Raw genomic sequence first — 16,492 nt, forward strand, 5'->3', positions numbered from 1 at the left:
TTCCCACGTTTTGTTATGTTACAACCAAAATGTATTTTAGTGAGATTTTATGTGATAGACCAACACAAAGTGGCACATAATTGTGAAGCGAAAGGAAAATGATAAATGGTTTTCCAAATAAATTTATGAAAAGTGTGGCGTGCATTTTTATTCAGCCCCCTTTACTCTGATACCCCTAACTAAAATCTAATGGAACCAATTGCCTTCAGAAGTCACCTAAAGTCCACCTGCCTGTAATTTGAACATGCCAAACAGGTCAGGGACAAAGTTGTGGAGAAGTTTAACCACTTGACCACTGGGTACTTAAACCGCCTTAATAACCAGACCAATTTTCAGCTTTCGGTGCTCTCACAATTTGAATGACAATTACTCAGTCATACAACATTGTACCCAAATGAAATTTTCGTCCTTTTTTTCCACACAAATAGAGCTTTCTTTTGGTGGTATTTAATCACCGTTGGGTTTTTTATTTTTTGCGCTATAAGAGAAAAATTCTGTAAAAAAAAAAAAGAATTTTTCTTTGTTTCTGTTATAAAATTTTGTAAATTTAGTATTTTTTTTTCTTCATTCTTTTGCATAATGTAAAAGATAAAGTTACGCAGAGTAAATAGATACCCAACATGTCACCCTTCAAAATTGCACACGCTCGCATTGCAGAGTATTGCAGGGATTGCACAGTATGGGGCAGAGTATTTGTATGTATTGGGCAGGGATGGATGGCTGGATCTGTGACTGCATTTGTCACAGATCCAGCCCACAGCACTGCTGCTGCCTCCGCTCTTTCCCCTCTCCTCTCACACTGTACCGTTTGGTACAGAGAGGGGAGGGAGGAACCGGCGTCATCACATGACGCTGGTTGGTTTACAACTGATCGCTTTGTCATTGGACGGAGCGATCACGTGGTAAACCTCTACTATCAGTGTCGATTTACTGTGATCCGCCGGGTCCCCAGGACCCGGCGGTCACGGACACTCCCGTGTGCGCGCAGGAGCGCGATTCTGGGAGGACGTCATATGACGTCCTCCCAGAGTTAAGGAACCACCCTGCCGCCGTTATTCTACGGCGTGCGGTGGTTAAAGCAGGGTTAGGTTAAAAAAAAATATATATATATATATATATATATATATATATATATATATATATATATATATATATATATATATATATATATATATATATATATATATATATATATATATATATATATATATATATATATATATATATATATATATATATAATATCCCAAGCTTTGAACAACTCATGGAGCACTGTTCAATCCATCATCTGAAAATGGAAAGAGTATGGCAAACCTACCAAGACATTGCAGCTCACCTAAACTGACTGGTCGGGCAAGGAGAGCATTAATCAGAGAAGCAGCCAAGAGCCCCATGGTTACTCTGGAGGAGCTGCAGAGATCCACAGCTCAGGTGGGAGAATCTGTCCACAGGACAACTATTGGTCGTGCACTCCAAATTATCTGGCCTTTTTAGAAGAGTGGCAAGAAGAAAGCCAGTGTTGAAAAAGTCAGAAGAAATTCAGTTTGTGAGAAGCCATGTGAGGGACACAGCAAACATGTGGAGAAGGTGCTCTGGTCAGATGAGACCAAAATTGAACTTTTTGGCCCAAAAGCAAAACGCTATGTGTGTCAGAAAACTAACACTGCACATCACCCTGAACACGCTGGGAAACATTGTGGCAGCATTATGTTGTGGGAATGCTTTTCTTCAGCAGGGATGGGGAAGCTGGGAAGATAGATGGAGACAAATAGAGGGAAATCTTTGAAGAGAACCTGTCAGTCTTCAAAAGGCTTGAGACTGGGATGGAGGTTCACCTTCCAGCAGGGCAACAACCCTAAACACACAGCCAGAGCTACAATGGAATAGTTTAGATCAAAGCATCTTCATGTGTTAGAATGGCCCAGTCAAAGTCCAGACCTAAATCCAATTAAGAATCTGTGACAAGACTTGAAAATTGCTGTTAAGACATTTTCCATCCAATCTGACAGAGCTTGAGCTATTTTGCAAAGAAGAATGGGCAAAAATGACACTCTCCTATGCAAATCTGGTAGAGACATCCCCAAAAAGACTTGCAGCTGTAATTGCAGGGAAAGGTGGTTCTACAAAGTGCTGAAAACAAATGTACGTCACACTTTGAACATGTTTATTTGTAAAAAATTGGAAAACCATTTTTATAATTTTCCTTCAACTTCACAATTATGTTCTGTATGTATAGTCTCCCAAGACTCTCACCTCAAATCAGTATGAATCATGCATTTCCCAATACACCTTGCATTACTTCTCCTTTTGATGGGTACCGCTCGTCCCCTGGGGTCCCTCTTCAGCTGTCTTCTTTCTGTTATTTAGGTTATAATGTATGTCTCCTCTAAATTCAGCTAAATTATTCAAGTGGCCACTCTCTCAGCCGTGGCGTAGCAGCAGCTGCACTTAGACATGATTTTGCGGAAGAGGTTTGAGCAAGCACAGCCGTTTGCTCCCTAGGCATGGGGAGGCCGAGCCCCGGCTCCAGAGCATGCCGGTGAGAAGGATGGTGATGGTGCACCCCCACTGTGTCCCCCTGGATAAGAGCAGGGAGGAGCGGGCAGATCTACGCTACGAGCGGAGAGGAGCCAGCTGCTGCCCAAATGCTGGAGAGGAGCTGAGCGGCTGTATGGAGCTGTCGCTGAGAGCTGAGTTCTAGCCAGCATCGCCATGCCTGGGTGGAGCAATGAGATGGGGCAAACCACATCTTTGCTTGCCAAAACCTCTTCTGCAAAGTTGTCTCAGTGCAGCTGCTGCTACGCCTGGGTGAGAGAGTGGCCACATAAATAATATAGCTGGATTTAAACGAACCACACAATATATCTTGCATAACAGAGAGGAGACCCCCCCCCCCCCCCCTGGGGATGAGCGGTGCCCATCAAAAGGAGTAATACAAGGTTTATTGGGAAATACTTTGAATCATATTGATTTGAGGTGAACATTTTGGGAGACTATACATACACGTGGTGTACAGCACGGTTCACTTTAACCAGATGGTGAAAGGTTAAGGGTACACCACGGATATTTCTATATAACTAATATTGTAATTATTTTGGATACACATATCTATTTGGTATATTGTACATTATTTTAAGATTTGAGCGTTATCATTGAGTTCATTTGGCTGAGCTTTTCCTCTGGGTCACAGAAGTTCAATTAGTTTTGCACTCCTGTGACAAAGTCTGCTCTCCGCTGAGGTTTCCAATATCGGTCCGGGCACCACGTCATCCCAACTCTGGGAGTTTGGATCCACCAGGGGCCTGGACTGATAGCCGTTTCAGCCTCTCAGCGAGCCGCTGAGATGGACGCTCCTCACCCCTCCAACAGCTCAGTGACCGTGGAGGAGGAGAGCTGCTCATTGTCAGGCAGCAGCTCTCTGCTCGGGGAGCCTAGAGAACCGAGCCATCAGCGGTGTTCGATGGCTCGGTTCTTGTTGGCGAGACACCGGGGGACAGATAAGGCATTCACCTAGGTGAGTATAAATCTGCAATAACCCCCAAACCCATACTTCTCTTTTAACTGTTATTGTGTTATAGTTTGGATTAGCACATTGCACTTTGACACATTTAGGCTCCATGCACACTAGCAGTTTTTTTAAACTCCTAGAAGCTGTTCTTGGCATTGTTTTTGTTCTGCTCCTAGAAGCTAAATAGGATAACACTATGGGGTTTATTACTAAATGCCAATCCACTTTGCACTACAAGTGCACTTGGAAGTGCAGTCACTGTAGTTCTGAGGGGGTACATGCAAGGAAAATAAAAAACAGTATTTTTGCTTTTACGCGATTGGTCATTAAGAGTAGCACAGAACTTTAAATATTGATCAATGATTCTAAGGTTGTGGGGGGACACAAATCCTTGCTAGCGGCACACTCTAGTCATTGGCACTAAACGCACACCACACATTTACATTATAATACTGGTAGTGCAGGAGTACTCACATTAATATTGTTTTACAAGGTTAGAGTTCACACATACTTTAACCTCGCGCTCTTGATGTTATTACTGCTGCTCCTTGGGTGTCTTGTCTAGTGGTTTTCTGTCTGGCTTGCACCATGCTATGGGTGGGTGACCTTTATTGGCATGGAGCACACCTCTGTGTGTGGGTAGCTGTCTGGCACCCTGCTGTGTGTGGGTAGCTGTCTGGCACCCTGCTGTGGATGGGTGGCTGGCTGGCACCCTGAAGTGGCTGAACGGGTGGGTATGGCTGGCAAGGTGCACCCGGCTGTGGGTGGCTGGCTGGCATGGTGCACTCTGCTGTGGGTGGCTGGCTGTCACCCTGCTGTGGGTTGGTAGCTGCCTGGCATGGTGCACCTTGCTGTGGGTGGCTGGCTGGCACCCTGCTGTGGGTTCTAGCTAGCTAGCTGGCACCCTGTTGTAGGTGGGCTATATTGGCATGGAGCAAACTGCTGTGAGTGGATGGCTGACTGGCACCCTGCTGTGTGTGGGTAGCTGGCTGGCACCCTGCTGTGTATAGGTGGCTGGCTGGTACCCTGTTGTGGGTGGGCTATATTGGCATGGAACACCCTGCTGTGAGTGGATGGTTGGCTGGCACCCTGCTGTGTATAGGTGGCTGGCTGGCACCCTGCTGTGTATAGGTGGCTGGCTGGCATCCTGCTGTGGGTGGCTGGCATGGTGCACTCTGGTGTGGCTGACTGGCACCCTGCTGTGGGTGGCTGGCTGGCACGGTAAACCCTGCTGTGGGTGGCTAGCTGGCATGTGCAACCTTCTGGGGGTCGGTGGCTGGCTGGCACCCTGCTGTGGGCCGGTGGCTGGCACGGTGCATCCTGCGGTGGGTGGATGGCTGGCACCCTGTGGTGGGTGACTGGCTGCCACCCTGCTGTGGGTGGTTGGTACTGTGCACCCTGCTGTGGGTGGCTGGCAACCTTGCCCTGCTGTGGCTGGCCGGCTGATGTGTCCTCTCTGGTCCAGTTCCACCATTCTACACACTGTCCGAGGTGAGGGAGGTGGCGGTCTTTGCCCTATCCGGGTAGAAGAAGCCAAGATTCAGAACATTTGCAGGCCCAGTGCGCAGAGGCGCACGGCGCATCGTACATAATGATGCAGCATGCATGTGCTGTACGCCACTGCGCACTGGGCCTGCGGTGCACCTTCTGAGTCCTGACTTCTTCTACCCGGGCTGATGATGGTGACAGTAGTAGTGGGCATCAAAATCGGTAACATCAGTAAGTTTCTGACCAATATCGATTTATTTGAAAATTTGCAAATATTGGCCATAATAATCTGCCACTCCGATAATCAATTGACCCCTACGCCTGAGACCTGGAATAAAAAAGAGAGATAAAGTACTGTGCAAAGGCAGCTGTAAAGAAATGCTGTAAAGTAAGAGAAAGTAAGAATGCTTTCAAAATATACTTTAATTGTTTGTTTATTTTTATCAATTCACAAAATGCAAAGTAAGCAAACAGAAAAAAAAATCTAAATCAAGTATATATTTGGTGTGACTACCCTTTGATTTCAAACCAGCATCAGTTCATTCACTTGCACAACGTCAGGGATTTTGTAGGAGTCAGGTATACAATTAACCAATTATTATGTCAAAGAGGTGCTAATAAGCACTAATTTAATATGTAGGTTGTTACACAGTCATTAACTGATACAAAAACAGCTGTGTAGGAAGCTTAAACTGGGTGAGGAACAGCCAAAATCTGCTACTAAGGTGAGGTTGTGGAAGACCTTTTCATATCAGAGACCATATACTCTACCAAGACTGAGCATAGCAACAAGACACAGGGTAGTTATACTGCATCCGCAAGGTCTTTCTCAGGCAAAGATTTCAAAGCAGACTGGGGTGGTGTTCAAGCTCTTTTGAAGAAGCAACGTTGAGGACCGTTGGCGCAGTGGTCAGCCAAGGAAACTTAATACAGCAGATAAAAGACACATCATGCTTTTTTTTTTCCCCTTCTATATATCGTAAGATGTACAGAACTGCCATCAGCACAGAACTGGCGGAAACTAGTGGGACCCGGGTACACCTATCTAGCGTCTGTCTGAAGTAGTTTTTATACCTCCGACTTGGAAACAAGGCTAAGCGTTTCAACTATCCACGAAAACAAAGGAACTGGAGTGAGGAAAAATGGCAGTAGGTGCTCTGGACTGATGAGTCAAAATCTGAAATAATTGGCTGTAGCAGGAGTGTCTGCAGGCAACAGTGAACCACGGTGGAGGTTCCTTGTAAATGTGGGTGTCCTCAATGCTGAGAAATACAGACACTTATGCCATGTACACACGATCGGAATGTCCGATGAAAAAAGGCAGACGGAATTTTTTCATCGGATATTCCAACCATGTGTGAGCCCCATCGGACTTTTTTCCCGTCGGCTTTTAGAAATAGAACATGTTTTATTTTTTTCCGATGGAAAAAATTCCGATCGTCTGTGTAGAACTCCGACAGAGAAAAAAAAACACGCATGCTCAGAATCAAGTCGATGCATGCTCGGAAGCATTGAACTTAATTTTTCTCGGCTTTTCGTAGTGTTTTACGTCACCACATTTTGGACAGTCGGAATTTGGTCTGACAGTGTGTATGCAAGACCGCTTGAATGAAATTCCTTCGGATTTTATCCCATCGGAAATTTTGATCGTGTGTACAGGGAATTACTGATCATCCCATACCAACAGGGAGGAATGTGATTGGCCCCCAATTTATTCTGCAACTGGACAACGACCACAAACATACAGCCAATGTCATTAAAAACTATCTTCAGCATAAAGAAGCACACAGAATTTGGTGCAGCTGTGCATATTAACCAATCAACTTCTAGGTTTTAGCCTAGGTTCACACTGACAGCGGGTTTCATACCTGCATGTCCGTCAGACTTCAGTAGAGATTTCAGAGACATCTGTGAGGGTTGCTGCACAAATGTCTATACAAATCGCACCATAAAGTCGCCAAAAGTAGTACAGGAACTACTTTTGGGAATCGGTGTGACGTCGCACCAATTCGGATGGTGCCATTGCCGGCAATAGATTTGGTATGCAATTTCACATGTCAAATTGCATCGATGTGACCCTAGGCTCCTTGTCAAAGCTTAATTGACCATGCTGAAGTTAGAAGCTAATTGGTTAATATGCACAGCTGCACCAAATTCTTTATGCACCAGTTTTAGTAACTCTCTCCCATACAACATATGTTGTATATACTGTACATTGTTTCTGGTAATTATTATTTTTTTTTTAATCGGCAGTATATTTATATACTTGCTGATATACTACAAGTCTACTAACACATTACCATTTAGATGTTGCCAGGTTGTGTTAATGTTGGCAGTTTATTAGTGGATAGAGAGGCAGAGAAGATAAAAGCCTCTATATTGTCATTTTGCTCACGTCTGATATTGCATATTGCCTATAGCTCAGCCCTCAAAAGTTTCACTCGCCTGCTCGCATTTGGCGATGGAATATTAATTGAGGGCGAGTATTCTGGCTCAGACGGGGAGCGGATCTGCTTGGCTCGGGCCGGGGGCCAGGTCGGCTCGGCTTGGGGAGGTCCACTCTGCTCCGTAGTTTCCAGCACAGCGGATTGTCTTCTCACTGACATGGCAGACAAACAGGTGGCGCAGAGGGGGCGCTTGTCCCAGGACAGCGAGGAGGAGGAAGAAGAACCCAGCAGGGAGAGTGCAGACTTCAGGGAACAGCCTACTAGAAAGAAGTGAGAACTGAGAGGTCGGGGAGACAGTCAGAGACAAGTCCGTATCTGTAAGTGTGCACATGTACACTGCTGGCAGTGTACAGGGATGGTGAGGACAGGCTGCCCACTTACTGACTCACACCCCTACCTACCTACCTTATTTAGCTAAGAAGTGGAGCACAGTGCAGCCACCCATAGCAGCCTATCAGAACTCAGCTCACTGAGACCACACACCAATGTAAGGCATGCTCTGATTGGTAATTAGGGGTACTGCACTGCGTGTTCATGTTCTGTTCTTGTCTCTAAAGTGTGAGGATGTACAGTCAGTTGGGTCTAGTCACTCAGCACAGCTGTCATAGCAACTGTTCTGGCTTCTGATTGGTTGCTATTAGGCCCCCTTTACAGCCCATTCATTTAAATGGGGATAACCTACACAAGGCAAAGTAGCTCATTGAGCCTTTGCCGCATCAGTTTTGGGTGTTTTTCTTTTTTACACCACTCATTTTACAGTGTTTGCACATTTTTTTGCAGTGTTTGGGATGCCATTTACAATGAATCACACAGCAAATGTAATGTGGTTTTAGCACGTTTTTATAAATGCATGTAGAACTACGCAATTGTGCATGCTTTTACAAAACACGCAGGTGTGAGTGGAGCTTTAGGGATGAGTTCAGTGCGAACCCAGAAAGAAGGTGTCACTCCTCAGTCCCCTAGTGTAGCACACCTCTCAACCCTGCAGTCTGTACATAGCACATATTTACTAACCAAGGCAGTAATGATGTGTACGGTGTCTATAGCAGCCAATCATATTTTATCCTTATTTTATTTATCACAGTCAGATCAATGTTAATACTGTTGTTGTTATTTATTTTTGAACCTTAATTCTGCATTAAACATTTAACAGTGTCAATTCATGAGATAATTTAAGAGGGCGTGTTTAGGGGTTGGGTGGGGTAACTGGTGGCGAGTAACTCTTAAGGCCTGGCTAGTAGCTCAGGACTTGAAATTTTGAGCCCTGCTTTAGCTTATTGACTATTGCAAACTTCAAATAACACAAATGTTGTTTTTCCTTCTGTATTGATCTACAGCTCCTGCTTTATCATCCATTGGAAAACCTGTGTACATTCTTATAAAAATAAGCTACGCAATAAAATAAATCCTAAAAAAACACAGTGCTGTTTAAATCAATCATTGGCATCCATATAGCCCATACATTTGGAATAATGAATACTATAAAGATAAAAAACAGTATTAATCAAAGTGCACCCCGTATCAATGAAACACTGCTACACCAATCACTGCACAGATGCATATGAATAGTCCGTTTTGGAAAGAAATCCCAATCAGATATCAACAAGTAGAGTGCTTAAAATCCTGTAATTCTTCAGAAGAAGACCAATGTATTTGAATTCAGAAGTCCTCTATACAAGAATTGGTGACATCAAATGAAGAGACACCCAAGAATAGTGCTATGTATCGGATAGAAAAGGGATCCTCTACCTCCAATACAGCTGCCGCTTACCAGAAGAATAGATCCCAAGAAGAGATCAATATTCACGGATGGCCTATACCCCAGCCAGGGTCTCTGTGTGACTCGGTCACATATCTCCGCTCCTTCAATGGATATGTCCTCAGTCCCTCTCACAGTGTCATGATATGCTCATGGCCAGATGAAAAAAGAAAAGCCAACATAGCGTAACCCAGCATAAAATATTTATTAAAACAATAGAAAAAATACACATACAGTGTATGAAGATAAAATTTGCGTGTGAATAATGTGTAGCCGGCCAGCTCTCACAGCCCGTTCCTTCCGGGACCTTGCGTTAACGTTGTGGTGACATCAGCACGCCGCTCCGCCCTACGCCGTTTCATCAAACCTAACATCGTCCAGGGACACGGGCGGCGTGCTGACTCACCGCAAATTATACCTCACATCCAGCAGGACCGCCCAGATCTGAGTTCCCAGCGTCCCTGCCGCATATATCAATAGAAAAATAATATTCAGCGCCAAACAACAAAATATAAATAAGAAAATATTGAAATAAAAGCTGCTCCTCAAAAAACAATCTTGATTGTGATAAATGAAAAAACGTGTAGAGGGCGCTAAAACCACTCAGTGCTAATAAATAGTTAGTGAATGAGAAATAGATTAAATTAAACTATATCTTATTACATATATAATTATAATAATACTAAATTCCAAAAGTGTCTCTGTGTCCAAAGGAATCTGTAAAAAAAGTCCCACTAGGTGTTCAATCAATGCATCACATGTGAATGAAAAGAAAAACAAATCTTCTTTCTTGAGTATTCTTTATGTGCAAAAAAGGAAAGCCGTCACCAACAAATCCAATCTTCTTAATCACCCTCTAATTGGTGTTAAAGCAAACAAATGTGCTTACCAGAATGAGTGGACTATTATAATTAAACAATAGTCAGCTAGACATATGCAGGATTGTGCCTGCATGCACATCGGACAGGAGATCAATAGTATGCCTCAAAGCCAGGGATTCCAGATGGGATATATAATGAAACAAAAGGCAAATGGAGATGCCAATAGTGTGATACCACTTTAAAATTTATTGTACATAAAAACAGAAAAACCAAAAAAACAAATGGCCCAGATGGCCTCTTACTTCTAAAAGTGCCTACCCGGCACTGGGGCTGCAGGCGTGTCACCGCTACCTTGCGGTGCGGTAATGGACAGGGTCGTCTAGTCCGGTGCTGTCTCTGCAGCACGGCTCGGCGTCCCAGCTGGCAGCTCGTATGGGCAGGGAGGCACGTCTCGTGATCGGGTCCGCCTCCGACGTACGTTTCGTCAGGTACAACGTCTTCAGGGGGGCGTGCCCGATCACTGGTGCATGATGGTAAATGTAGTCTCATGGAGGCTACTGATTGGTCCAAATTCAGAGGGTGAATATGCCGCATATATCGCCATGTTCACAAAGGGCAATATGTAGCTTAATTTGTATCAAAACTCTAATGCAATACTAGTGATAATAACAAATCTGCTCTACTGTACAGCTAGCCACATAATTTTCAAAACACACCTCTTGGGCTGGGGAGACCCAGGCAGTGTGTGCAGACAAAAGAAAGGGGTTGTTTGTTATAGTGAATATTACCCTTTCAAAAAAATGAAAGGGTAATAAACTGCCGATGTTACTAGAATGAACCACTAACTGATGCAAATACACAGTTGGCCCATATATGCAATATCTCCTTGTGTCAAACATAAAACCCCCAGTGGCTGACATCGGCACCACACTAAATGTCAATGCCAATGGCATCCAACTAGGTCAATGCATATCATTCACATGGAATAATGGTCAGTGGATTACATATAATATTCTAAATTAAAATTTAAAAATGAACGAGGTACTTAAATGGATGATACATCTACAGACCTCCTGTAGAGAGGGGGAGTCAACTCTACAGTAAAAGGAGAAGGAAATTTCTACAAGAAACTACAAAGATATTATTAAAAAATATGGCCTAAAATAGGTGCGTAAAGGGCACTAACCCCCCAGCTTCAAACTGCATAAATAGAAGCATACTTGACATCTCCCAATTAACAATTGGATGCAGAATGCCTCAGCAAATCAGCTTGAGATAATAAATATATACATGCTCTGATTAATAAGACCATGCCTAGATTCAGTGGCTATTCTCCAATGACATAATAACTTGCAATGGTATATTAAGTTAATAACAATGATAAAGGGGTCACCTGGGAACTCAGATCCAGTTCACATGAGGACATTTAGCTGTTGTCTATAAATGCATTGATATCTATGTCAATGTTCAGACCATATGGCAATGCACCATATGGATCCAAGACATCTCCATTCTAGATATTTCTCTAACTAGGGAGCCACCCCTCCAGTGTGGACTGTACCTGTCAATTCCCAAAAACAGTGTGTTAGCAGGATTACATTGGTGATATAAATCGTAATGTCTGGAAACGGAATGATATTTAAAGACGCTCTTGATGTTAGCAATATGTTCCCCTAGGCGTTGCGTTCTCCTGCATTGATCTTTTAGTTCTGCCTATATATTGCAGCCCACAAGGGCATTGTAATAAATACACTATGCCTTGGAGCTGCAAGTGACAAAAGATTCAATTTTATGCTCAGTTTTTTAAAATTTAGTGTTATTGAGTGTGTAAACTTGGCATCTACAGCATTGATGGTACCCTGAAATGTTTTTGAAAAAGGATACCTTTTTGGGAGGTGGGTCCATCACATTAGGTGCCACTCTATCCCTGAGGGAAAGGACACCTCTAAAAATGACCTGTGGAGCGGCTGGCAAAAAGGTATTAATGATGCGACCATTCCACAACAAATGCCAATGTTTCCGAATGATCTTTTTGACCAAAAAGTGTTTGAGTGGAATATGTCGTAACAAAAGGTATTACTGGTCTATCCCTATTTGGTCTAGGGCCTCCGTCCTGTGCATTGCGGCCGCTAGGGCGCATGCCCGCGGCAAAGCTCGCGACCTGGTGTGCATGCCCGGCGGTCACGATGTCAGCTGGGCACACGCGATTTCCGGCAAACACGGCAGGAGTGTGGATCTGTGTGTGTAAACACACAGATCCACCACCTATCAGAGGTGAGGAGACCGATGTGTGTTCCCAGAACAAAGGAACACAGATCGGTCTCCTCCCCTTGTGAGTCCCCCTGCCCCTACAGTTAGAAATCTCTCCCAGGGAACATAATAACCCCTTCAGCGCCCCCTAGTGTTAACCCCTTCCCCACATTTACACAGTAATCAGTGCAGTTTTATAGCACTAATCGCTGTATAAATGTGAATGGTCCCAAAAACGTGTCAAAAGTTTCTGATATGTCCGCCGCAATGTCACGGTCAAATCGCAGATCGCCGCCATTACTAGTAAAAAAAAATAAAAAAAAATAAAAATGCCATAAATCTATTCCCTATTTTGTAGACGCTATAACTTTTGCGCAAACCAATCAATATACGCTTATTGTGATTTTTTTTTTACCAAAAATATGTGAAGAATACATATCGGTCTAAACTGAGGACATTTTTTTTTTTTTTTGATATTTATTAAATCAAAAAGTAAAAAATATGGTGTTTTTTCAAAATTGTTGCTCCTCTTTTGTTTACAGCGCAAAAAATAAAAACTACAGAGATGATCAAATACCACCAAACGAAAGCTCTGTTTGTGGGGGGAAAAACATAAAGATTTCATTTGGGTACAGTGTTGCATGACCGCGCAATTGTCATTCAAAGTGCAACAGCGCTGAAAACTAAAAATTGGTCTGGGCAAGAAGGGGGTGAAAATGCCCTGTATGGAAGTGGTTAATTGATACGGGGAGCACTTTGATTAATACTGTTTTTTATTTTTATAGTATTCATTATTCGAAATGTATGGGCTATATGGATGCCAATGATTGATTTCAACAGCACTGTGGTTTTTTTAGGATCTATTTTATTGCGCAGCTTATTTTTATAGGTATATAAATTTGTGTGTGTCTCACATATAAAGTTGCAGCATTCTTTGAACAATATCACAGTCAATCTTTTAACGTTAGGATTGTTTTAATTGACAGTGCAGTATTACACACCTTTTTCATATTCTGTGTACATTCTTGTCTTTTTTGCCTTACTTTAGCAAACGTTTATATGGAACCCTACGGTTTGCAGTTCTGCGGATATTGGAAAGCACTATTATTAGTTTCTTCTATAAGGCATATGAAATGCGTGGCAAAATCCTGGAACTTTTGTGTTTCAGATGGCAATCATCTGCACATCCTGGAACTTTGTTTTTTTTTCCTGTTTCTTAACGTCTGTCTGTAGGTGAGTTTGAGGTAGTAAAATAGAAGCAAGATAATGGCCCAGATTCAGTAAGCAATTGCGCCTGCGTAACCATAGTTACGCAGCGCAATTGCTGACTTGCGCCGGCGTAACGAGTTCTCCTGATTCAGAGAACTCGTTACGCCGACTGCAGCCTAAAATCTGCGTGGCATAAGACTCTTATGCCACGCAGATTTTAGGCTGCATTCTTGCGATGACCGCTAGGGGGCGTTCCCATTGTGGTCAGTGTATAGTATGCAAATTGCATACTTACGCCGATTCACAAGGTTGCGCGAGCCCTGCGTACGCAAATTACGTAGTTTGCGTACGTCGGGTTTCGCGTAAGGTTGCACATCCTAATAGCAGGCGCAGGCAATGCTATAGGATACCCGTCATTCCCGTGTCGCGACGTTCGAAATTTACGTGATTTACGTAAGTGATTCGTGAATGGTGCTGGACGCCATTCACGTTCACTTTGAAGCAAATGACGTCCTTGCGACGTCATTTGCCGCAATGCACGTCGGGAAAGTTTCCCGACGGAGCATGCGCTCTACGCTCGGCGCGGGAGCGCGCCTAATTTAAATGATTCCCGCCCCCTACGGGATCATTTACATTAGGCGCCCTTACGCAGGGCAATTTTAAAGAGCGCACACGCAATTTACAGAGCTACTGCTCCGTGAATCGCGCGCAGCGCAGGTAATTTGCGGGGGCGCAGGGCAAAAACGCTGCCCTGTGCCTCCGTAAAAAAGGGGCAAATCGTACCTGAATCTGGGCCAATGTTTTTTTCTAATTATGGACCTCCTAATATGCTTAACATTGCTACAGTTTTTATTCATTATCGGCTACATATTTTCCTGCACATGAAGACTTAGATCTACAGTACTGAACAGTTTGGTCATCCCTTCACTCTCTATTCTTGTCAGCACATTTATTGTGTATGTAAACTCTAACAATAAACAGTTATTCTCTCCCTTTTGGTCTGTTAAAGAATTTCACGGATGGCATTTTATACAATTACATTCAGGGCTTTTTTTCAGTGGGAATGCGAGGGGGTACAGTTCCGGCACCGTTACTCCCGCGATCACCACCAGCTTCCAAGGCCCACGCTCAGCAGCTGCCTTGCTGCATTGTGAATACAAAAGATCCCCCGTTTGGCATGGGTGCCATTCACAGAATACTGTATGTGGCATTTTGTCAAAGAATGCAAAGCATTCTCTGATTATATAAGCTTAAAGCGGGGGTTCACCCTTAGAGGGCACTTTTTCCCCTTAGATTCCTGCTCGTTTTCTCTAGGGGAATCGGCAATTTGTTTTAAAATATGTGCAGTACTTACCCGTTTACGAGATGCATCCTCTCCGTCGCTTCCGGGTATGGGCTGCGGGAATGGGCGTTCCTTCTTGATTGACAGTCTTCCGAGAGGCTTCCGACGGTCGCATCCATCGCGTCACGATTTTCCGAAAGAAGCCGAACGTCGGTGCGCAGGCGCAGTATACAGCCGCACCGACGTTCGGCTTCTTTCGGCTACGAGTGACGCGATGGATGCGACCGTCGGAAGCCTGTCAATCAAGAAGGAACGCCCGCTCCCGAAGACCCATACCTGGAAGCGACGGAAGAAGATGCAGCTCGAAAACTGGTAAGTACTGCTCATATTTTAATACAAATAGCCGATTCCCCTAGACCGAACGAGCAGGAATCTAAGGGGAGAAAATTTTTTTTTTTAGAAATGGGTGAACTCCCGCTTTAAGAGGCGGGGAGGTGGCAAAATCTGAACTAACACAGTGTTATGGATTCCTAACACACTCCCTTTTCTGGAGTGACAATGCTGCCTAGTACAGTTGTCACCTTAGGACAGGAAGTGTGGTAATGGCAGGTAAAAGGTTAAGTTCACCCTTTTTTTTTTTATTATTATTCCAGCTCCCCTATGCACCAGTATAGCATTTATGTACTTTTTTTGCAAAAATGTCAAAGCTTTCCATAAAATCTAGACACATACCTTACTGTCCTACACCAATGATTCCAAACGTATCTATTGCTTCTGTCTTGCGTCCTTACAGACTGTAGGTTATGCATAGCTCCCAACTTTCCCTGATTTCGAGGGACTGTCTCTGATTTGGAACAATGGGCCAGATTCACCAAAGAGATACGACGGCGTATCTCCTGATACGCCGTCGTATCTCTGTTTTAGGGTCGTCCTAACTATGCGACTGATTCATAGAATCAGTTACGCATAGTTTGCCCTAAGATCCGACAGGTGTAATTGAATTACACTGTCGGATCATAGGATGCAATACCTCGGCCGCCGCTGGGGGGAGTTTGCGTCGTAAACCAGCGTCGGGTATGCAAATTAGTAGTTACGGCGATCCACTACGGTTTTTCGCGTTCGTTACATCGTTGCTAGTCTAGTTTCCCGTCGCAAAGTTAGTCGTCGTTTTAGCTGCCCTAACTTTACACAGCCCATGTTAAAGTATGGCCGTCGTTCCCGCGTAGAATTTCAATTTTCTTTTTCTTGCGTAAGACGTCCGTAAATACGAAAGTACGCTACGCACGTCGCCGTTCGAAAAAATGACGTCACTTCGCGCAAAGCACGGCGGGAATTTCAAAACGGAGCATGCGCAGTAGGTCCGGCGCGGGAGCGCGCCTAATTTAAATGGCACACGCCCCTTTGAATTACTCAGGCTTACGCCGGAGGCCGCCGGCGTAAGTTTTCACGCAAGTGCTTTGTGAATCAGGCACTTGCGATGAAAACTTGCGGCGGTGTAACGTATCTACGATACATTACGCCTCCGCGATTCTATGTGAATCTGGCCCAATGTCCCTCTTTCCTCTTCATTTGTCCCTCATTTTGGTCTGATCCATTAAGTTGTATATAAAATGCACTTTTTATATTTAAAAAAGTGTTTCCCAGTGCTAAATCTTTCCCCCAATTTGAAATTGCTGCATTTGTAAATTTTAGAAGCCAATATAAAAGAATAGTAGTGGTAAAAAAAGCC

Source organism: Rana temporaria, chromosome 11, assembly GCF_905171775.1.
Source record: "Rana temporaria chromosome 11, aRanTem1.1, whole genome shotgun sequence".
Classification (NCBI taxonomy): domain Eukaryota; kingdom Metazoa; phylum Chordata; class Amphibia; order Anura; family Ranidae; genus Rana; species Rana temporaria.